The sequence below is a fragment of the Motacilla alba genome, chromosome 5 (assembly GCF_015832195.1).
Source record: "Motacilla alba alba isolate MOTALB_02 chromosome 5, Motacilla_alba_V1.0_pri, whole genome shotgun sequence".
Classification (NCBI taxonomy): Eukaryota; Metazoa; Chordata; class Aves; order Passeriformes; family Motacillidae; genus Motacilla; species Motacilla alba.
In genome coordinates, this window is record NC_052020.1 from 15,990,881 (window position 1) to 16,013,796 (window position 22,916).

Sequence of the window (22,916 nt, forward strand, 5' to 3'; positions counted from 1 at the left end):
GTGGGGGCGGGTTAGAGTTGTCCATATGTTGAAATGAGGTGGATCTGCTCAGTAAAGCCATGAAATGTTAGGAACTCTGTGATTCCTGAAGAAGTGCCTGTGGTAATTATTCTAAATATTTTCCAGCTTTTGGTACAAAAAAAGAGCTAAACTCAAACTTAAATGGTTTACATAGAATACAAATTACTCTAAATTTCACCAGTCTGAAAAATTACTTTAAGTTTTTACTACTTGAAACTACTACTCTGAGTTACTTTGCTAGCTTTGTAGTCTTCAAAATACTGATTTTATTTCTCTCTGATTGCTGTTACATCTTCTCAGTAACAGAGAATATGCCATAACTGCAAAGATTATAATGAACTAAATATTCCTTGTTCAAGGAATTTTATAAAAATTGAGAAGAGAATTTTCCGGTGGTTGGGGTTTTTAAAATAATATTGTTTGATTTTTACTAAAGCAGATTCTTGTGTGTCTTCATAGGATGTAAGTTTTATTTCTGAGCACAGCTTAGCTGGTCTGAAGGGGACTTGTACTTCCACTGTGCAGTGGTGACTGTTTGCTTGCAGCTGGCAGGTGACTTGACAAATGAAGAAAGTTGTTAATCTTGGAGTGTCACTTTACTTAGCTGCCTTTAGCCCTCTGTAATGAGTAAGTGCTGCATGGTGCAGCTCCTGAAAAGCCCAGATGTGTTTTGGATGTGCCTCACAGTACAGGTGTGCAGACTAACCCCACACTGCCTTAGACTCACTATCCATGCTGCAGCCCACTGGCAATCTCTGCACAGGAGAGGCAGATCCCAGCCCAGATGGATTTGGAGTACTTTGGCAGTGTTGGTCATCTGGACTGCACTGGTTTTTTGCCTGCACTGGTTTGCCCAATGCTACTAAGAAGGATCTTTTGCTTTGCCAAAATATGTTTACGTTTGATTTTTTAAAATTCCAAATTTTGATTTGGATTATGTTTTCTTAATGTCACAGTAGGTGACACAGTAGGTAGGTGGTAACATCTTCGTGACACATCCTTAACATTTTTTTAATGACTGTAATAAAAATGCCATTATCTGACTGCATACAAAATCAAACATAATTGAAAGTTACTATCTTACAGTGTTTGTTTTTAAGCTGATAAATTTGTCCCTCAGTGGGATTGGGTTCATAGTAGACAGAGGCTAAGAATATATTCTAATTAACTTGGCTTTTTTGCAGAGTTTTGTGACCTTTGAGAGAATACCTTAGAGAGTCAATTAAGAAATGATGCTGAAAAGCAAAAGGTAATGGATATTGTTTATGTGAAAGGAATTTTTTTAGACTTTAGTTACAAGAAGTACAATCTTTCATTGATTTGAGTTTTATTAAAAATGAATGCATGGTATAGAACTTCGGGGAAATGTATTGTGCAAGATCACCCTGTGCATCTGTTCTGCCTTGTTATAACTTGCAAGATGATGCATAATCTTTTTAAGGAATTTCACTTGTTGTGGCCCAGTGTGTACCTGGCATTACATTTTACAGTGAGCATTTAACTGGAAGTGTTGTAGCATAGTGGGTAAAACCAGGGGCACCCAAATGCTTGCATGGAAAAGAAGCTTCAGCTGTGAGTTTGTGGGAGACTTCAATATTATCTGATTCTAACATGCTGATCTGCTTTACTTTATTAAACAACAGATGCTGAGGAGTTGATTTATCTAATTAAAGAAATTCCTTTTATGTTTATCTCTTGCCTAGATGGTTTAATAATGCAAGGTAATGGAAAAAGAGCTTCAAGTATGTTTTCCTGTTTAGCCTAAACTTTTGCCATGTCAGCAGAAAAGCTTGTTTTGATCTTCAAGGGTTTTTGTTTGGGACAGCATGTTCCACTTGTCAGGTGGAGAGGCACCCTGTTGTGCAGGTCACTTGAGGAGAGGGGAGCTCATTGGGGTGGAGTGTTGTAGGGCAGATAGTTACTGTGGGAGTGCTTTTTACAGTGCCATGCATGAAAACTTAATTATTAAAAAAACCCAAAAAACCCCACACAAAAACCCTCCAAAACAAAACAACAACAACAAAACCCAAACAAACAAACAAAAACAAAAAAAACCCAAAACTGTCCCCAAAACTAAACAAGAATAAAGGGGATTGTAAACAAAGATGTGTAGCAAGTCATCATGATAATAAGTTTTATTCATTGAGTATGATTTGCTCAGGCTCTGATTGCGGTTGTAAACTCATAAAGGGGGAAAGAGATTGCAAGGGGAGATAAGATACTTGAGGATATTTTCCAACTTAATACCAACAAAAAGCTTCCCCTGCCTCGCTTTTCTGCTTTTCCATCACACCTCATTTGACACTAGTGTAAGAACTGTACAAACATAAATGGGAAACACAACTAAAATCCAGAGCTTCACTTAGAAACATTGATTTATAGGTATTCTTTGAGCAGGTCTCACTGGACATGGGCATGTTTGCTCTTGCTTGTTGAACTGGGTAATTGTTAGGCTTGTGGAGACAGAGGGCTCTGGTGCTGAGATTCATCAGAGGACACTGAGTTAGAAGACCCACTTTATCTTGCTGAGACTGAGGTAGAAATCTTACCTGCCAGCATCTCTTTGACCATGTTGTTAAGTCAGCTTTGCTGCTGTGTGCTATCCTGCCCTGTGCTGATTGTATTTCTTTGCATTGCAAAGTTTCTTTGTATAAACAATCTCTTTTGAAGGTCATCTTAGCTTTGGAGATAGTCATTTATTTGCTTGGTGCTGTGTTGTGACACAGTAACACTGAAAAATGCACTGGCACTGTAATCATTGCAGCATCATTTTTTTTTCTCTTTGTAATTGCTGTTTCTTCTTTTGTCTTCTCTTGACCCTTTATCATCTGGAATTAGTGATCCTCTGTATAAGTCTTTGCAGGCTCTTAGGGTGTCAAATAACAAATATTGTTTACTTCACATCTATTTCCTCTTTTTCTCCTAATGACTTGAGTTTAAGGAGGAGTATAAATCCAAGCATGCATTTCACAATATATGACCTCAACACAGCTTGAACTTTGGTCACAGATCAAACTTCCTGTGTCTTTTAGATCATAATGTGCATTATGCCTGTGCATTCCTATAGCCTCCATAGTGGTGCAGGCAGAGCTGTGTCCTCCTGGTGTCCCTGCACAAAGGCCATGCCCTCTGCAGGAAGGCTTTGCTGCAGTGCTAAATCAATTGTCCAGTGGTACAAGTGAACGCCTCTGCTGGGCAGCTGCCTGCCTGCTGACTTCCAATAGCATAGGGAATACTGACCTACAGCCTACAAGGTAAAAATTGCACCCACACTGGGCTTTCTGATGACCCTGGCCAGAGAGCCAGGTGATGATTCTCTTCTGCTTGTCATGGTAATTTTGACAAGGCCAAGTGAACCACATTTGGTCTGAAAGTTCAGGTTCAGGGCTTGTCAACTGATGGCTATTAAATCTGAGCAATAATCTCTGCAACTCCTGCACAGTGGCCATCCCAAACCTACGGTGATGGAACTGAACAGTGCAAGAGATTATTTGCTGAAACAAATGTGCAGCGCAACTTAAACGTTGAGATGTTAATTAAATAATTTTTATCTTCTCATCATTGCCCTACCTGACTCTCCACTGCTGAATAACTGCTGTGTGGCATGTTTTCCTGGGACATTAAGTGCCAGAAGAACATATAGCTAGATCATGCATTCAGAAATCTGGTGGGGGTGAAAGCTTTGAAAATGCAGTATTTACAGTTTAACACCTCAGTGCCTGTGCTGCTGAGGAACACTTGCTCGATTTTCTCAAAAAGTTTGTGTTTAACTTGTGATGTTGTTGCATCAGTGTTTCACCTGAGAGTTCAAATAGTTGGGCACCTCCCCTCTGCTCAGCGTTGCCCCTGGGCCCTTGTAAAAATGTTCTTTGAGTTCCACTCTGCATGGAAGGGATTTTTTTTTTTAATTTTTTTTTCTGCATTCATCTCAGGTCTGTGTGTACATGAAGGTGATTATATATTATCACAGTCAGAACCAGCCACTGCCTTGAAACAAATTCAAGTTGGATGGGGACAAAATACTTTAGAATATCTTAATGATTAATGGATGCTCACTGACTGATAAAAAATATTGTTGGCCCCAAGATGTTTCTTCTTTTCCAAGCCACTGCTTTAAACTAATGACTTTTGATTTTGAGCCAAGTACTGAAATTGAAAAAGAATTTGTTTTTCTTGTGTGCTTCCGTCTTGTACTGACGTAAAGCAAGCCAAGGAGAGAAAGTAGTATCTTATGTTTGTTTTGCCCAAAAAAGTAGAAATAGGAAAGAACATAGTAAGTCTGCTTCAGAAGGCCTTTTTATTAAGTCTCATTGCAACTGCAGGAAAGATGTCTTTGAAGGATGTGACAAACAGCTCATGAAAGCTTGTTGAAATAGCTCATCTGGCAGGCTGAGGTAGTATGAACACCCAAATATCTTATCTGAGGAGAAGCAGCTGTTTGAACTTCTTTACAGTCCTCCCAAATTACCACATTTTCTGTCATGAAAAAAGGGGAAATCTAAGGGTAGCAGTACAGACTGTTATCCTTGGAAAGCACAGCACAAATGTATCAGATTAGGGCCAAAAACTTAGATTATCCACTCCAGTTTGGTTTTTTTTTTTTAATTTGGAATCCATTTTTGGAGATTAGTCTTTAGAATGCTTTGTGGTATCAGAAAATGCAAGCCAAGGTACAAAATGCCAGGGCTCCTGGCTGAGCTCTGCCTGGTATCATAGTACTTTCTTGGTCAGCTGTAGCCCTCTCCTCGTTTGTAACTTAGTTACAGCTTCACTCCTACACTTTCTGAAGCTGACAGTGATCTTCATTCATTTGCCTGAGTTACAAAGTGAAATGGCTTCTTATATGTCCTGGAACGCCCCCATTTTGCTGCTTTTTGGAGAAGGAGGGCTGCTGCAGCGTAAGCAGGGATGGTGTTTGGATGTAGACATCTAAGGCAGCTCTGACTGCTGGGTGTGTACAGAGGGAGAACAGCCCCTGAGGACAAGCAAAATGTGGCAAATACTATAAACAGCAGAAGTTTCCTTTATAAAACACTTTGCTCAAGTCTCCCACTCCACTCCCCTGCATCCCATGTCTGCCATTCCATAACTGCACAGTGACACAGCCAAAGGATGGGGACAGGATTCCAGCCTCGCACCATTTCCCACACGCAGGAAGGGTTTCTGACTCTTCCTGACCACTGATGCCCTACTGTGCTGGGAAGGTGCATTCCTGCAGGTTCTGGCTCCTGTGCTCTTCCCTGTGCTCTGCCCATTTGTTTTCCTCTTGGCTCTACTGCTGGAACAGTATGGAGAGGTTATGGAGCCATCAAAAGCTGGAGAAAAGAGGGTGATGATGAATGCAAGGGTCTTGAAAGCGAACAGCAGGACTGACAGTCTCCCTGTCACCCTGTGGTGACTATAGCTTACCATTTGCAGCAATTCCAATTATTTATGCATCCTGGGCACTCCTGCTACTGCCCACCTTAGTCTGTGTTTACTAAGTTTGAAATACAGTGCAAAATACCAAACCACTTCTAGAATTGTAATTCTGGATCTTTGAGTAAATCTTCACCTTCAGGACTGGTGTTTGTTTTATAGAGGATTTGGAAGGTTTTTGTTTGGTTTTTTTTTTTCCTTTAAACTATTTAAACTATTCGGGTTGAGAAAATAGTAGAAAGTAGTTTGTAGAAAGAGAAGAGATGGTTGTGTGGAAAACTCACAGCAGCTTTCTGGTATGTGAAGGGAGCCTAAAGGGAAGCAGGAGAGGGATGTTTTATCAGGAACTGTAGTGACGGGACAAGGAGTAAGGGTTCAAACTGAAGGAGGGGAAATTCTCTACTGTGAGTTTGATGAGGTGCTGGAACAGATGATGGGGATGTTGTGGATGCCTCATCCCTGGAAGTATTGATGACCAAATTGGATGGGGCTCTCAGGAACTTGGTCTAGTGGAAGGTTCCCTGCCCCTTGCAGTGGGGTTGGAACTGGATGACCTTTAAGGTCCCTTCCAACCCAAACCATTCTGTGATTCCATTGCCCTTTATATTCAGCCTAGCTGTGCACGTAGGATTTCTCCTACAACACAAGATTTATGAGCTCATATGTGTTTTCTTTGGAATTTTTTTTTTGCATGCGTGAGCATTCAAAAAGTAGTTTAAGCATTTTTGTATTTGCTAACAATGTATGTGTAAAGGCTTAAACTGCAAGCCTTATATGGGGAAAGTATTATAAATGTAATGCTTCTAAATAAAAGATTTCATTAGAACTTGCACTGTGAGTCATTGGTGTTATATTAATAGTGTTATTCCCAAATATGGATTTGGAACTCGGCCTTCTTCATGGTGAATGCTGGAGATGACTTACAAAAAATAAGTATTTACATTAAATATCAGTTTTTTTGGAGGGGGTAACCTCTTTGTCAGCTAGTTCTACAGATCACTGGGGCATATAGTGTAAAATAATTTTATAATGTAGTTCTGAAACTGCAGTACTCTATGCCAGTCAATACTTTAGTATCATATTAGAAAAGTTTTTGTTTTGTTTTTTTTTAATATGAAAAAGTGATTAAGACTCAGGCTGTGGTACAGACGTATGCTCATTTTGATACATACCCTTAAAACTGGCCTGGTACATATGTCTCCCAACTTTTGGAAATATTTAAATCAAAGAACAACCTACAGGAATATATGTTAATTCTCACAGCTTATCTACTTGCAGCTAACAGCAACTCTTCATGGATATTTTATTAGTCTCTACCAGGAGCAAAGATTTAATTCATAACTCCAGAATGTGCTGTTGCAGGTCTTGTGTGTGTGTATTCTTCCCTCCCTCTATTTTTTCTCTCTCTTTTTTTTTAATCCCCCCATAGTGTATGTACTTACTTAAAGAGAATGTCTCACCTCTTGATAGAAAACAATGTTGTGATACAAATTCAAGAGAACTGTCACCCTTGCTCTTAAACAGACTCTCAGGTGGTAGCAAGTGCTCATGTTAGGATTTGAGTATTACAAAGATGCTCCGTTAACAATCTGGGGCCAGAACAGGGAACAACTAAACATTTCAGATGCCTAATTGTTACAAATTTTTTTGCGCCTTCTCTGCCACCTCTCTCCCTACAAGTAAACTGCTTTCTGGAGTACGTACTCTGGTTAGGGCTTGTAATGAAAGTTGTATGTATGCAGGGTAAGAAGTGCCCACTAAAACTAGCCATATAATTTATCTGTTTTACACCAGAACTATTAACAGCCACATTTATAGCTCATTAGTGATAACTAGGGGCAATCAATTAACTGTCAGCTTTTACACCAGTTACTGTAAATTGCGGATAAAAAAGCTTTGATATGCACTGGGCAGTTTATTTCTGCTTCTTCCCCCTAAGATGCTCTGAGGAGTAGAGGTTTTTAATGGGTTGTTGCTGTGAAAGAATATTGAATAACTGTATTAAATGTAGCCATTTAAAAAGCATTTTTCAGTGAATTCAGGCTTTCCATTAAAAGGGAATTGGGAGCATGCTTTCTTCCCATGCCTGCTGTCAAACCATACCTATAATGATGATGATGTAAACTGAAGTTTCTTTCCTTGTAGCTGTCTTGAAGGGACTCTTGAATATGCCCTCCTTTTAAACTAAGGAAGAAAAATCAAAACCAAAACCTGGTAATGATTTTTTTAAAGTCTCTAATTCCCAGGGCTGTGTCCTGTCAGCAATGCAGCACGCACCATCAATGTTGCTTAGTGCTGCCAGCTTAGCTAAAAGAAAATGGGAGTTCTTTCAGTTAATCTGTGTGGGAGAGAGCAACAGCGATGCCATGGGGTGCTAAGGATTAGGAACCTCAAGCATTGGCAAGAGGCTCCTGCTGAATGGGAGGGAGCTGCAGCACCCCTGCTCTGCCTCTGTGCCTGTTGGGTTTATTGGTTTGGGTGCTTTATTTCACAGCTGCAGCCATGCAGCTACCTTACTCAAAGGTGTTGAGCACATTATTTTTCAAGACAAGTGTTTGCCTTCCCAGTCAGTTTTAATTATGGATGTATTCAAGATACAGTAACAAGGCATTTTCTCTGGGGCATTTAATCATTTTTTCATTATAATTTGATTTCATGGAGCTTGTGAGAGGATTTTTGTAATGAGTGATGGCTCACAGAACACTGAAGAGGTATTACACTGACTAAATATTTAAATATTTTTATGGGGTTAAGTGCTGTGTTTTGTAATATGCTCAAGACACTGCACTTAGGGTTACTAAAATTTTTTTTTTTGTAAGCTCTAAAAGGCTGTTGAGTCTGACCTTGATAATCACAAGTTTAGGTACCTGTATAGGAACTGAAAGAAATGACATTTTTTGCAGGTTCATTTATTTTTTTTTGTTAAAAAAAAATTCTCAATGGCTGGAATATGATTTTGAAAAAAGAGAGGTGGATTGCCATCCAGATTAGCACTTTAATACTCAGCAGTCTGGATGTGAGGTGCTTCCTGTGAAGGTGAGTAACATCTCAAACTTAGTATGTGATGCAATCAAGCTATTTTAGGACTTTTTTCTTGAGTAGCTCATAACAAATAGTGTCAAACCAACATCTTAGTGTTTTTTTCCAGTGGAGAACTTTCTGTTTATACTAATTCTTTTTCTATTACTTATTTTTAATGTGTTCCTGATGCACATTTGATCAACAAGATCTGTTCTTTCAAACACAAAGATTTATTAACAAGTGAGTGACCTTCCTAGAAAACCCACACATATTTCTGTCCTAATTATTTTTTTTCCCCTGAGCTAAAGACAATATTACCACTGATTTATGGTTTCTGAAGTGGAGGTGTAGAACTTTCCTGTGCTCTGGAGAGCTGTATTCTCCACTTGAAACCACATACTTTGTAAAACATGGATAAAAATGTCTAGCCACTTTATAGGGCTCATAAGAACGAATTAACTTGTACAGTTATTGAAAAAGACATTTATTTATATTTGTTGCATTTATGTAAAGGTAAATAAAGTCTGTGCAAGGGTCTCACCACCTGAAAACTCAGGTAAAAATAACTGATTTTTACATTTATGGGTAAGTCTGCATGAAATATAAATACATTTGAAAACAGCAGCACCAGGGTGAGTAAACATTAGTAAGCCCAGCCATCCTGTCGCTTACCTTACAATAATTACTGGTCTGCATTTGAAGAACAAATCTTAATGTTGCCAAACTCCACCTTTTTCCTGCCCAGTCTGTATGTGGGAGAGTCTTTATAAGAATGTGTTTCCTGTTTCCCAGACAAGGGAGGAGAAAAATGTGTTTTGTGCCTGTTCTGAGAAACAAAAGCCAGGCAGTGACTGGGTGCCCAGGGCAGCTGCAGCCTCCCGAGAGCCCCTTGGCTGGGCCCTGGGGAAACAGCCCCTCTCCCACTGCCCATCCCGTCAGCATCTGCTTGCACACTTGCATCAGACAGAAACCAGCCAAGAGGTGACAGGAAGAGCTGGATGTGTGGGTTTTATTAGACCACTTTGACCCAGGCTCTGAAACGTAGAAAAATTGTCATTATTTTCCTCCTTTTCTTCCAGGCTCTTGTCCCAAATCCCCTGTTTTCAATTTTATGGATGAGTTTTTGTCACGGGCTATTAAGCTTGAGAGTAAGTTTTACAAGGAACAGCGGCAGAGCAGGAACATGTGCTTAAGCCACATAGAAAGTAACTGTAGCCCTCTCCAACTGCAATCCTAATAAATTTGTAAGGACAGTAAAAATGTACAGGATAGCAACAGAATGATTCTTCTTTTGACTTGCAAGGATATCTGTGGGTGTGGCAATCATGTTTCTCCAAAACCAAGTCAGTTAGGTTAGATTTTAACATCTATGCCAATTCTGTCCCATATTCTGTGAACAAAATTAGCTTCAACCTTTTCTCACCTTAAATTTTGAACATTATTCCTATTTCAGCATTCCAATTTAAAATAGTACAAATTGAGGCTGCTGTGTTTTAAAGTCAAATCCACTGCTATTGTGTTTAAAAAATAAATTTTACTTTCTTGGAGGCGATTTCAACCAAGTTAGGGTTCACATCTCTTCTTGATGCCCTCCTTTTAAGTAAAAAAACCTCATAATTTTACTTTCTGGTGGAGAATTGTGCAGTCAATAATGCAGTATATGATCAACAGATGGAGTCACAATGGTCCGATGTGGGGCAATTAGTAATGTGTCACTGTGTATGAGAGAAGCCCTATGAATAAGGTCTCCTAAAAAGGGTTCAAGAAAAGTAAGGGTTTGGGTTTTTCAGAATGTGGTTTTGGAATCATCAGTTCCCATTTTTCTGTTTTGCTCTGGAAAGCAGTTACATTGTGTGTAAGTTTGCTCCGGCCATCAGCACATCACTGATATTGGAGTTCTGAAGAACTTTTGGTGGGAGGGAGAATATCTCTTAGTGTTTTGGAGAAATTTAGTGGTCTGAATGAATAAATTGAGCTTTTTCTATTCTACATGTATTGAAAATCTGGATAGAATAATAAGTTTTCAACTTTGCTACCATGGCACTCTCAATAGGAAATAAAAAGCATGAATTTCCACTTCTGTATGCACAGAATAGTTTATCAGTAGTAAATATCATAGTAAATCTGATAAATATAAATAGTAAATCTGTTCTATAGCATGAATAAGAATAATAATGAGGCAGTTTGTGTTACAAACTATGTTGCAATACAGGTTAAATATTTTATTTGTCATGTTCTTGAAGACTAATTGTTATTTGTCTGCTCCCCTGTAAGTGCATTCTGGGATATGGCAATGCAATTTCAAAAGAGACAGGTCTCTGAGGATTAAAAAAAATACTTGTTTCAGACCGTGCTTCATCTCATACATAGGAATGTAATTCCCTAGTTGTCCCAAATACATTCTTCAGGCTTCTACACATTTCAAGTTTCAGACTTAATGCTCAGGCTTGATTTTCTTTGTTTTTTACTGCTTAGAGTGATCCTTCAAAGGGTGATCAGAAAACTGCAAGACTGTGAGGAGATTATTGGTTTTTGGTAATCTTCAACCTTGCTGAGCCACAACCACTGTGTTTTCTCACTGTTCCCTGATGCATGAGTGTGCATTGAACAGCTCCACTTGGATTGCACATCTTGATTCTCAAGTCCCAGCCTTCTATTTCTCCAAGTGTTTTCCTGTGTTCTGGAGCACTTCTGACTTCCTCCAACAGCAGTACTTAACACCATGTCCTAGCAGCTTGGGACAATGGGACAAGTAGCTGTGTCCAGTGCTTTTGCTCTGTGTATGGTCTTATCACTCATTTATGGGAACTGATGTAGTTGCCCATGCTGGGCACTCAGTTTCACTCCTAGGTCTTAAAGCATGAGAATATGAATCAGGTTTTGGTTCTCTGTACCCATGCAGCCACTTTTTGAACAGCATTGCAGCTTCTGGATTATTTAACATTTGTATGTGTGCAGAGCAGTTGTTTGTTGCCTTCATGGAAATGCAAGGCTGTTTGTGAAGGGTTACACAAGTAGAACAAATGCCAAGCTGCTGAGCTGTTTCTCACTGCCAGTCTGTTTCTCTTAAGCAACAATCTGCTAATAGAAGTTGTTGTACAAAAGCACACGTCTACAGTACAGGAGGAAAATCTGGCTTCCTTTGTTGCATGGTGAGAGAGCACGGGCTTTCAAGTTTTGCTGGAAACGGATTGTCTGGAATTAGAAATGAGGCAGTAAATGAAGCCCTGGAGAGGGTGAACTGTAGCTTTCACTTTTAGTAGAGGTGTAACATGTTGAAGTTTGGAAACGTCTGCAAGTGCTGACTTGCATAAGCCTTGGGTTTCTCATCCATCAAGTCCCTCAGTGATATTGAGTGTATGGAGTGTGTTTATGGGGAGAGTGAGGGTGGGTCATGTTTTTCAGCAAGTTCAGGTATGGTTGGTTATCTTTCCTGAGTTTTACACGTTAAAGTAGCATTTTTTAAAGTGAGGCAATGAACAGTATTGAAGGAATCAGGGGACATAACTTACTTTGGGTTCTCTCACTGCTGCAGTCTGAATATGTTCCTTGTAAGGCATTTTCCCTTTCTGAGTATAAGAAAGGAAGAATAAGGAAGGCAGTGCAGACACTGGGCAGTAAAGTGGAGCTGAGTGGCTTTCCGCGCTAATGGTCACATTAGCAGATGATAAGACACAACTCATTCAAGTTTTAGGCTGTATCATGTTCTCTGCTCCTTCTACACGGTCCCTTGGGTCAGATAATTTGGCTCAAATCAATAACTGCTCTGTGCTCAAGGGTATTCAAGGATTACAGTGGAAGCAGCACAGTGATAATTTTATATGGAAGGAGGATATAACATTTTTGCTGTATGCTCTCCATTTATTTCTTACAACCTAATTTTGAATGACCATGCTGTGGCTTCCATCCCTATGGTTGTGGGTGAGAAAGGGGAAAAAAAAAGGATTACAAGAAAAACAACTTTTTTTTTTTCTCCTTGAGGTTTTTAATCAAAGGTAGCATAACCCATGTGGGATGAAATTATTCTAATTGTTACTAAGCTGATTAAATATTTATAAAACAAGAGTTATATTTATACCTCTTCTCTCTGGATAATGTAAATAAATTGATGATTTAATAGCTTTTTCTTTCCTTGATGAAATAATGAGAAGTAGCATTCCTTCTGTTGACTTGGGATGCAAATATTCTCTCAATTTCTAAATGTTAGAAACTTAAAACATTTAAAACTTGCAACAGGTTATTTAATTTTCTGGGGAATGGGGATCCCGATTGTGCTTGTTCATCCCTATTAAGATTTTAGGAGAGCTCCAGATCTCTTGAGCAGTTATGTTTTCACTGTTTTGAGTAGACATTTTGATACCTTCTAAATTAGAAAGGTGGAAAAGACCTGCAGTATTTAAAGACTGGGAAAAAAGCTTTCTAATAATGAGGCATAAAGAGATTTTTTTTTAATTACTCAGAAGGTCAAGAGGTGGGTATAATATCTAACTAATGAAGTTTAAAGAAGGGAGAAGAAAACTGTAACAGAGAAAGGATGGCAATCATATTTGGAAATATGGATGTAAAATAAGGAGGTTTCAAATATTCAAAGGATGGCTTAACAATGGATGTGATCAGCCATTGAAACAAATTACTGCAAAAATAACTGATTTTTCTTCCTTGTCAGATACAAAATTCGAAGCCAGATGCCTTTTTGGAAGGTGTGCTTTAGGCAAATGAAGCTTTGGGTTCACTGCAGGGGTAACTAGATGGAAGGCAGACAAGAACTTGAAGGCTGGTTCTGACCCCAGAACCACTCTGGTTGCTGTGGTGTGCTGGCATAAAGTGAACCTGAGCATCCCCAGGTGTGGGAGCTCAGTCTGTGGCCTGGACCCGATTGCCCAAGGGCTCATGGAAAGAACCTCTGGACACGGGGCAGCCACCCTGCCTTGGCTGCTGTCTTCTGTGGGTCCCTGAGCAGCAGGTAGGTGGCTGCACCATCCCCTGCACGTGCAGTACCTTTGATTTGTGCAATCCCAGTAAATCAGGCTTTTCAGGGAAGCACTGGGTAGGTTCTGTGGTGGAGGAGCCTGGCATGCCACCGGAGGAAATGCGTGAATCACTGGGTGGAAAAGTTGGGCGTTTCCCATGTAAGTCTTGTCACTGCTCCAAATGTCTTCTGGCGTTGTTGGTTGGGGTATGAAGAAGGTTTTTGAGAGTACACCTGCACTGGAACAAAGTCAAGTGTACTTATTGGCAAAATGTGTTTATTTTACCAGTATAGCTTGTTTTACTTGGACAGCTCAGAGGCATGGGTGAGAGGTGACTCTAAAACGTGTGTGCGAGCACAGGTTTCCTCAGAAGTGCTGCGTCTGCAGTAGCAGCTCTTTGCTACCTTGCTGTATTGATGTAGGCAAAATACCTTCTTCGATCAAAAAAGTGTGTGTTTTCATTGTGAAATAATTAGAATATGTAAGCTGTAAAAACCATAGTGGGGACACAACTTTTGATTTTATCTACAAGGTTAAAACAGATCAACTCAACCACAAGAAGGGGCATGCAGTGCTGACTATACCTGACAGATCTTGTCTCTAGATGAATTTTAAGCTAAGTCTTGCACATTTTGTCTTGTCTTGAAAACTGTTGTCCACCAGCAAACCATTACTGGTGAAAACAAAGCAATAGCCACATGAGGTGAAAGATCAGAGGAGTTGTACATTACCTTACCTGCTTGTTACTACCAGCTGAATCCATGCTACATCATTCCCTCTCCAACTGGCTGTTTAAAGGATAAAGTTTTGTCTGAGGAGGTTTGTTTTCCAAAGGACTCTCTGAATCTTTGGTCAGTGAAGCATAGTTACTTCTCCATTTTCTTTGTGGTGGGAAGTGAACATCTTCCTTTAATAGTAGACCTTCCCTCCTCCATCAGGCACACAAAAAGGATCTGAGGGGCTGGAGAGGCCTGGGGTTATGGGGGAGTGGGTGTCTGTCCTTGCCTGGACTGGCAGCAGGATGTGACTTCTCAGTGGTATTACTTCTGTCTGTTCTATGTTTTGATATGCACCCAAATTGTGATGGATATGAATACTGACTTCAGCTAGGTGGGTTTTTTTTTCATTTTCTTTATGAATTTGTTCATAGAAAAATACAAGAAACAGCATCACTTATACAAGAATCACCATACAAGCAGTATAGCTCTGGTTAGGTTCCAAATATGCATGAACACCTTGCATATGCAAACAAAGCAAAGCCTAATTTGTGGAATAAAATATTTTACTACATTCACAAACGGCAGTGGCAATGTTTTGAATGTTGTGTCATTAAAAGTAACAAGTATATTGTTTTATGAGAAAAGAATTATTGTCAAAATTTTCGTTTCGTTGACCATTTGTTCTTTGTATAAAAATGGGACATGTATTGGGAAGAAAAGAAGGAATTTACTTTACCCTTTAGAGTTAGTTAGAATACCATGCCCTTTTTGTTTTAACACTAAGCCTGTAGGGGAACATTTGGGAGCAGAAAATATTCTGTATTTTAGCACCCTTCAGGCCAAGAAATGAAAACTGAATTCTGCCATATAATCAGTCAGATGCTTGAATATGGACTCAGTATACCAATGTTAGCTTTTGAGCTGCTTAATTCTTAGCTGTTGTGTCTCTTCTTTTAACGTGACTTGCCCAGGTGTGGTTACCCTGAACTGGCTGACTCTTTGTCAGAGTTGTCAGAGATATGTCTAGAATTAAAATTATATAAGGCTGCATCTGTTCAGAGGAATTTTGCATGGTTCATACTTCTGGTCAACACTGGAAGAGCTTGCAAAGTTTTGATGATATTTTCAATAATCTGCTTTGTTTTAGTTTTGCTGCTTCTGGTCAGTGGGTGCAATCCTATTAATAAATCCTATTTATGCTTTTGTCAGCTGTGCACACATTAATTTTAACAAAACATCAGGAGAATCCTTGACACTCTTCTTCTGTTCACTACACATTTAGAAGTGAATTCTTTTACTGAAATTTTAAGGTTTGTTTTTTAAATCAGCATGCCAGTACAGAAAGTTTAGGCAACTGTGGTAAAGACAAGGGAAGAATAACTGAAGAAAGCTGAAGAAAATAATTCAATATCTGTTTCATAGCATTAATAAAAATAAAGCTACTGTAATGAAAAATAGCTGTTCCTTTACTAAAGACAATGAAAAGACTGATGGTGCTGCCCAAGTCCGGGTGTGTATGTGTTTATGTAATGTGGGAAAAATTTTCTAACAAACTAAGAATAGTGGTTACATGTTTGCCCTCTTGGTAGTATTCTAGTCATGATGCAATTCTCTGCAAAATGCACTATAATTATACAGAGAAGTTGCTATTTGCATAGTAGAACACTGTGTATTTTCCCCAGTTTCAAACAATTTTTAGAGCAGAACGTTGAAAGGGAAAGGTTCACTTACTGTGTGTTGGAACACATTTCCTTGATGCACATAGTGTTCCTTCAGAGTGTAGAAGTAGCTCAAGATGCAGGGTGAATACATCTCCTAGTGTTCACTTTCCTCTCCCCAGTGAGAAGCCTCAAGAAATGTGAAAATACTTTAAGTAGTATGTTATCACCAAATTTAGGTATAATTTTATTCATTTATTCATTCATTCACTTATTTATTTTTATAGATGTATATCCCTTACCTGCCTGTACATCCTTGCAGTAACACTGTAGCTTCCATGCCTCTTCCTAGTCATGAAGCAATTTTCATCAAGCATTTGCAAAAGATGTCTTTGCAATGTTCACAGTAATGGTATTTCTCAGCAGCTAAGCAGGAATTACAGTAGTTTGACATAATTACCCATTGATCCCTGTAGTCTCAGTACATATTGATATTGACAAAGTTCTGAAAGCAAGTAGTTTAGGAAAAGTCTGCAAAGCAAGAAATGCAAAATGTAGATTATAGTAATTTCTTTGGTTTTGGCTGTGGAACTGGGGAAGAGTCTTATTTGGCAAAGTTCATACACAATAGTCTTGGTAGACACAGCAGTATCCTTTCCTCAGTCCAGTACCTTAAGTGTGACTTTTCTTTTGTCTGAGGACAGGCAAGGCTAATTTTCTTACTGCATTACTAAAACATGACAAATGGCAATCTTGTCTAACCAGAACAGCAAAGCTTTTCTGTCAGTCAGTGCTTTTGTTTCCTAGTAAATAAACATTCGTTCAAGTGTTGTAATGGACGGTGAGGGGAAAGGTGAAAATGTAGCCATAGAACAAATTCCAGGCAAAATGGAAATTTAAAGCAAGACAGCATCAGAAAAGCCTCCTATACACCAGTACTGCTCAATGACAGATGTGTGCTTAATGGTGTTAATTTAAACCCTGGTCTCTCCGTGACTGGCTTAAACTCAGGGCTATTCCACTGTATATTCTAACTTCTTCCTTGATCAGATGAGAGTTGGGTTGATTTCCTTTATTTTGTGGTGTTTCAGCAGTGCAAGCCTGTCACAGTAATAAGAATACTTGTGTCATGTAGAGTGATAATTTAGCTGAAGTTTGGAAGGCAATTCTGTTATAAGTAGACCCTTTCATGACCTCTGTAAGCTTCCAGGAGGTTCATTTTAAAAAAACAGCTCTCAAATATTCTGAGCCTAAAATAGAAACTCGTGGTGGTTTGAGATAATTCAAATACTTCTGTTTTGTATTATCTTTGTATAAAGAACTGATGTTTTCCATCAATTTTCCCCTTTTGGGTGGGTTTTTTTTTTGTTTGTTTTTTTACTACTGCTCTGATTTCCTGCAGTGGCTTAGCTTGCTTTTGGAGAAATGTTAGTTAGAAACAATGAACATGATACAACCCAACAATACTGTGTATACAAGCTTTTCTTATTCTACCAGCTCCTCATTAAACTAGGCCAGTGAGCTTCCAGAATATATTAGTGCAGAGCCTGAAAAAACCTGTATGGTAGCCTTAACCTTATATTGTATTATTCTGCCACTCTTGGTCTAAATCTCTCCAGAATTTGTAGGAGAGGGTCAGTCTCAAGACCATATATGATGATGTTGGGTTTTGTAAAATACTGGAAGTTCTATACCATCAAAGTATTAAAATCAAATGGGTAAGTGAATAGCTCTGAAGCCATTTTCTTCTTCAGAAAATCAGAGCATGAAAACTGGCTGTATTTGTGTAAGAAGTTTTAGGAAAACACTAAGCAGGCTACTCATGCTATGCAGTTTTGTGTGTCTGTAGCTACGTAGTATTCATGTCCCACATGCCCTCCTGCAGGCACAGCCAAGACTCTGCTGTGAGGGTGTTCCATAACACTTGTGTACGAGATTTTTACTGTAGCCAAGTGTCAGGAATTGCCCTATAAAACTTCAGGGTTTTTTTTTCCCCTGTAAATTTGCACATCTCTCATTGAACATGCTGAATAAGAATCGTTAATGTTTTCAAGTGGCTTGAAATACTTGGCAGTGTGTGAGGCTTGAGGATTCCTCAAAGGCAAGATCTTCACGCTTTTACTTCCACAACTGTTTTGAAACAGCAGCAGTGACACTTGAGCAGTGCCAAAGCTTGGTGTGTGTGCATGTGAGCATGTGTGTGTGGATCCCAGTGTCCGTGTCCAGCGCACGCCTTGGCTGGCACGCTGACCCAGCAGGTTTCACTGGGAAGTGGCTCCTCCTCTGAGCTGCCCAGCGCAAACACTGCTCGTACTCACACCTCTGCTGAGAGCCGGCTGGAAACTCCTTCACCAGGACAATAAATCTGAACTATTTCAGGTTGTAGCTTAGGAACTTTATGACATTGTTTACATGGCTAAATCGGTGCTGGGCCTGAGCAGTATTAAAAAAATCAAATTAGCTTGGATGAAGCATCTCTGTGTTGAGTTGAGTGTGGAATGCAAATCTGCACCGGTCTGGGCGTGAAGCAAGTTAATTTTGTGACGTCTGGATTTTGTGGTCCTGCTCTTCAGAAGTAGTAGCTATGGAGTTATTCTGTAAATGCCAGGAATCACAACAAATAGTTTCTCATTACATAATGTAAGCTTTGTGTGTTATATTTTGTAATGCATGCCTGGGGAAAAATCTCATAGAATAAATTTCATGCTTATTTCATGAATTGTTTTTTCCTTGTGCTGTCATCTAAATGTGGCATTACCAGATAAAATCATTTACTGTACTGAAATGAAGCCATTCTTAGCACCAAAAAGGAGGGGAACTTTTATTTCCTTTGTGTCTCTCCATCTGTCTGGGAAAACTCTGCAAGTTCACTCCCAGCATCTCCCCTTTTTCCTTCTGTGCCTTTCCCACCCAAGCATAGATACTCCTGACCAATAACACTGCTGCCACAGATACCTTCCTTTCCTGTGCTGATTACACCTTTGACTCCTTAGCCCAGAGTTTTGTGCCAATTTGCAATTAGGATTTAATTTTCCATGCCATATTTACCTAAGTCTGTAGAAACAGTAGCTGTGTTGTAAAACTTACAGGGAGAGTTCTGTATATATGTAGCAAGTAGTTCTGAATATGTTTAACAATCCCTGGGGAGAACTTCTTAGCCAAGTTTTAGAAGTTTTACCTCTTTATATGAAGCTTGAGGTCCAGGGTATTTGGGGGAGGAAAAGAAAGAACAGGAGTCTTTCATTTTAGCTTTTCTGTATCAAATGCATGTTGCATGAATGCTTCCCTGGAGTGCAGCCTAGCTAAACTTTAAAATTAGGGCAAGGAAAAAAAAGGAATGATAATATGTGAGATGAAATTGTCACTTGTACTATCTCTGGGAAGGAACTAACAGCAGCTGCAATGGTAGAAATTCAGTTTCTCAATCCTTGCAGTGTGCTGTAAGCACCTATGCAGCCCATCAGCAGGTACTCTGCTCAATAAGGTTTCTTCCTTTGACTTACTTGGTGAGATGCATGTGTTGAAAGACATTTTTGGGCACTCAGAAGGATAAATGCATTAGCTTCCCTGGCATACCTTCAGTCATTTGTGCTTTCTTCTCACCCTTTTCCCCACCGAAAGAACAAAGGAGATTTCACCCTCCCTGACACAGATGTTGTGTCACTCCAGCCCTAGTGTCACCTGCAGCTATTACTAGGCTTCTGCTAAGCACACTTTGTCTCTGTGGAAGACAGCTTATGAGGGTGATGGATTTGAGCTCTTTATTTGCAAATATTTTCCAGTTTATTGTTCCTGAATATAGCAGTGCCAAGCATATTGTTTTGCAAACTGGGACGAGGGAAACCCTCTGCCTCCTGAGGCTGTGCCATGGTGGTGTTTTACTGGAACGAACTCTGTAGGAAAGGTACTGTACAGGGACTGCTTCATCCTCACTGAAACAGGGTGCTATAGGATGGTGTGCAACAACTTAGTACATAAAGCAAAGGCCCTTTGCAGTTGAAAGCAGGGGAAGCTTTAAGCAGAATGAAGTAACATTAGAACTTGTGCAGGATTCAGAATAACTTTTAATAAAATAAATTATTTTTATATATAGTGGTAGGTTTTCAGGGTTTCTATTCAGACATCTATTCGATGTCTGAATCTGATGTTTCACTCCAACTCCATGTCAATTCTTTGACTCAGAATCTACTTGCCACAAACTTGCCTGAACAGCTGCACAGGAAACAAGTGTTCTTTCAGTGTTTTCAGAGGGCTTCTGTCATTTTAGCTGGGTTGACTCAGGAGGACTGGCTGAAATGCAGGTGATAAAAATGAACACTTTGCTCTATTTCAGATTACCTCTTCATGTAGAGCCTGAGTGGGATCATCCCATCCATTATTTATAGTGCTCAGGTGTTAGTTCAGTGCTGGTAGAGCTGAGTATCTCTTGTTGAGCTGCTTTTATTGCTGCTTCCTTCAACACGTTCATGTTCTTCATCTCTTATCATACACACTTGCTGAACCTGGCTTAACTTGACATTTGGGATTTTAGAACAATAGATGCACCTACACACTTGTCAGAAATACAATACCTTTGAGATCACGATTTCTCTGTTCGGTACATACAGCAGCACTCTTTCCTTTTCCTTCACTTTTTTTTTTACTCAGTAAAGTGGTATTTGATGAACCCTTGCTTCTTCTCATTTTGTGCATCCCTTCCAAAAAGCCTTAGTATAATTTTTTTTTGAGTTCCCAATGGAGCTTTACTGATATTTTGAGCTGATTTGCTTTTCTTGCTGCAAATGATTGTTTCTCATGTTATGGATGAGGTGAGAATATTGTGTACTCTTTTTTTTTCTCCCTGCCTGCTGTAGAAAAAACACCCCATAGTATTGATGGAGCCAAAGCTGACTGCAGGACTTGTCACTGTTTTCAGTAAAGCCACAAATGTAGGCACGTTGTCACTTACAAATGTGCTGCTTTTAACTCGTCTCTTATGCACAAACTTTCTGCACTGTGTGTGGCCAGGAAGACCTATTGCTTTGCTATTATCTCAAGAGTGGAGCTGAACACATACCTTTAAAATCTATTTCCCCCTTCACTCTGACCACTCCAAACTGCTTTCTGAGACTGAGACAACTTGTCTTCAGGTTGTCTTCTGTCCCAAATCCATGCCTGTAGTGCTGATACTGAGCAGAGCTGCTCGTGCCATCTGCTGCTGTGTGAGGATGACAAAATGGAGAGCAAATGTAATCTCGTATAAATGCAGCTTAGAGGCAAGCTAAAGGATAAAATGTTCTCATTGCTGATTTTCAGTGGTTCCAGACACCTGGGAGTACCTTTTGAGGTAACTGGAAAGGGTACTTGGCGAGGTGGTATCAGGGCACACTAAAGTCAAACAAAATGGCTAATGAGCTTGCAAAACTGAAATGTTATATGTGTCAGGCAGGGACACACAATAAACTTAAGCTTAATTTAAAACAGCACTTTGCAGTCTGATGCTACAAGGCTTCATTTCTATGCATATAAATGCTGAATTGTACCTTTCTTTTTTTTTTTTCTTTCTTTTTTTTTTTTTTTTTTTTTTTCCCCTCCCTTGACGTTGTTTGTTTGTCTGGGTTGAATACAACTCCCTTTCTTTGCCAGCCTCCAGAAGTACCAGAATACATCCCTGTGGTGGCTGCTTTACTTGTACTTTTTATGGAACGGTAAAAGGGGCAAATAAGTATATAATGGTTAACTGCTGCTTATAACAACATTATAAATACAAAGCATTATTCATAAAATTTATAAATATCATTCCTTGGCTTGGTAGTTGGGATCAGCGTAGAAAGCTTTCCATCAGTGAGTTGCTAGCACGTCTAGTCATGGGTAAGTGAGGAGAAATGGGCCTCCCCTCTTCCCAATGCCCTGCTGTGCCCTTCCTCTGTGCCTCTGGTGGTGTCACTGTTTAGCTGATGTGTCTGTGGATCCAAGACAAGCGGTGAAGCTGTTTGCAGGTCCATTCACAGGTATTCCTCTTAACGTTTGGTGATGATTTCAATACACAACGCTGCCTGTCTGGTGGGTAAGGCGCTTGCTGGAAGCAGTTCGCTGGTGCTGAAGCACACTTGGGCTAAGGTGCAACAGTTGTTCCGTGCAGAGCATGTTGAGGAAGCGAGTGAAAAAGAGACTTCTGATGAATGTAAATAGGCAGGATTTCAGATGGCTGCAGACACACCCTTGAGGAAGTGTAAATATGCATCCTTCCGAATATGCACAGGTGGAGATCAGACCATCAGCTGTGTTCAAATAAACACTCCTTGTAGATGGAGTACTCCTCTTTCTGGATGAAGCAGCTCTCAAATAAACCCATTTGTGTCTGCACATATGTTCTAAATCTTGACAAAGTTGTAAGAATCTGTACTGCACATGTGGTTTAAATTATTTATGTTGGTGCCATATAAATAAAGTTGTGCTTCCTATAATAATGTGATTTTTATTATTTTGAAAAATTTTAAATCGACTTAAAGATGCTAGGTTTTCCCCCAACTTGCATAAAATCTGTATTACGGGTAAACTGTAGCATGTAGTTGATCAAAACAGGAGGATACTGCTTGAATAGAGGAAAACTGATAGGTGCCACAGAGACATGTGGTTGAGGAAAGGGAAAGAAAAATGCTGAGTTGATGTGGAAGCTAGAAGAAGAGAGAAATAAGCCATTTATTTGCACCAAAGTAAAAACTGATCAGGTTTGAAAGTTGTGTTTCAGTCAATATTTTGGTTTTACCAGAAAAGGATCAGTTCCTAACCTGTGTGAGATCACTGAACTTCCATCTCTGAAGAGCCACTGTTTTGCAGTCGGAGTCACAGAGAGGCTAACTTTCCTAATACAACTATAATACCACAGAGCTGTATTTATTTTGGTTTTACCCCTGGATTTTTTCTTTAATTTACTTTGGATAGACAGACTTTTAATAAAACTTAAGCTGCTTTATATCACAGGCTTGTTGTTTTTAAGGTGGTTCTTTAAAAAACTAAATTCTCTCTGCAGATTTCACTAGTGGACAAAGCAAGGGCAGCTGCCCTTTTGGCAGGTGCCCATCCTCCATTTGCCAGGACTCTTGCTTTGTAATGTTACTGTCACAAGT

At 39.5% G+C, this 22,916-nt stretch overlaps 1 protein-coding gene across 2 annotated transcripts in view; it reads left to right on the top strand.

The window, feature by feature from the left end:
• MOB2 (MOB kinase activator 2) overlaps window positions 1–22,916 on the top strand; it is a 109,472-nt gene that overhangs the window by 55,024 nt on the left and 31,532 nt on the right. The gene's annotated exons all lie outside the window — the stretch shown is intronic.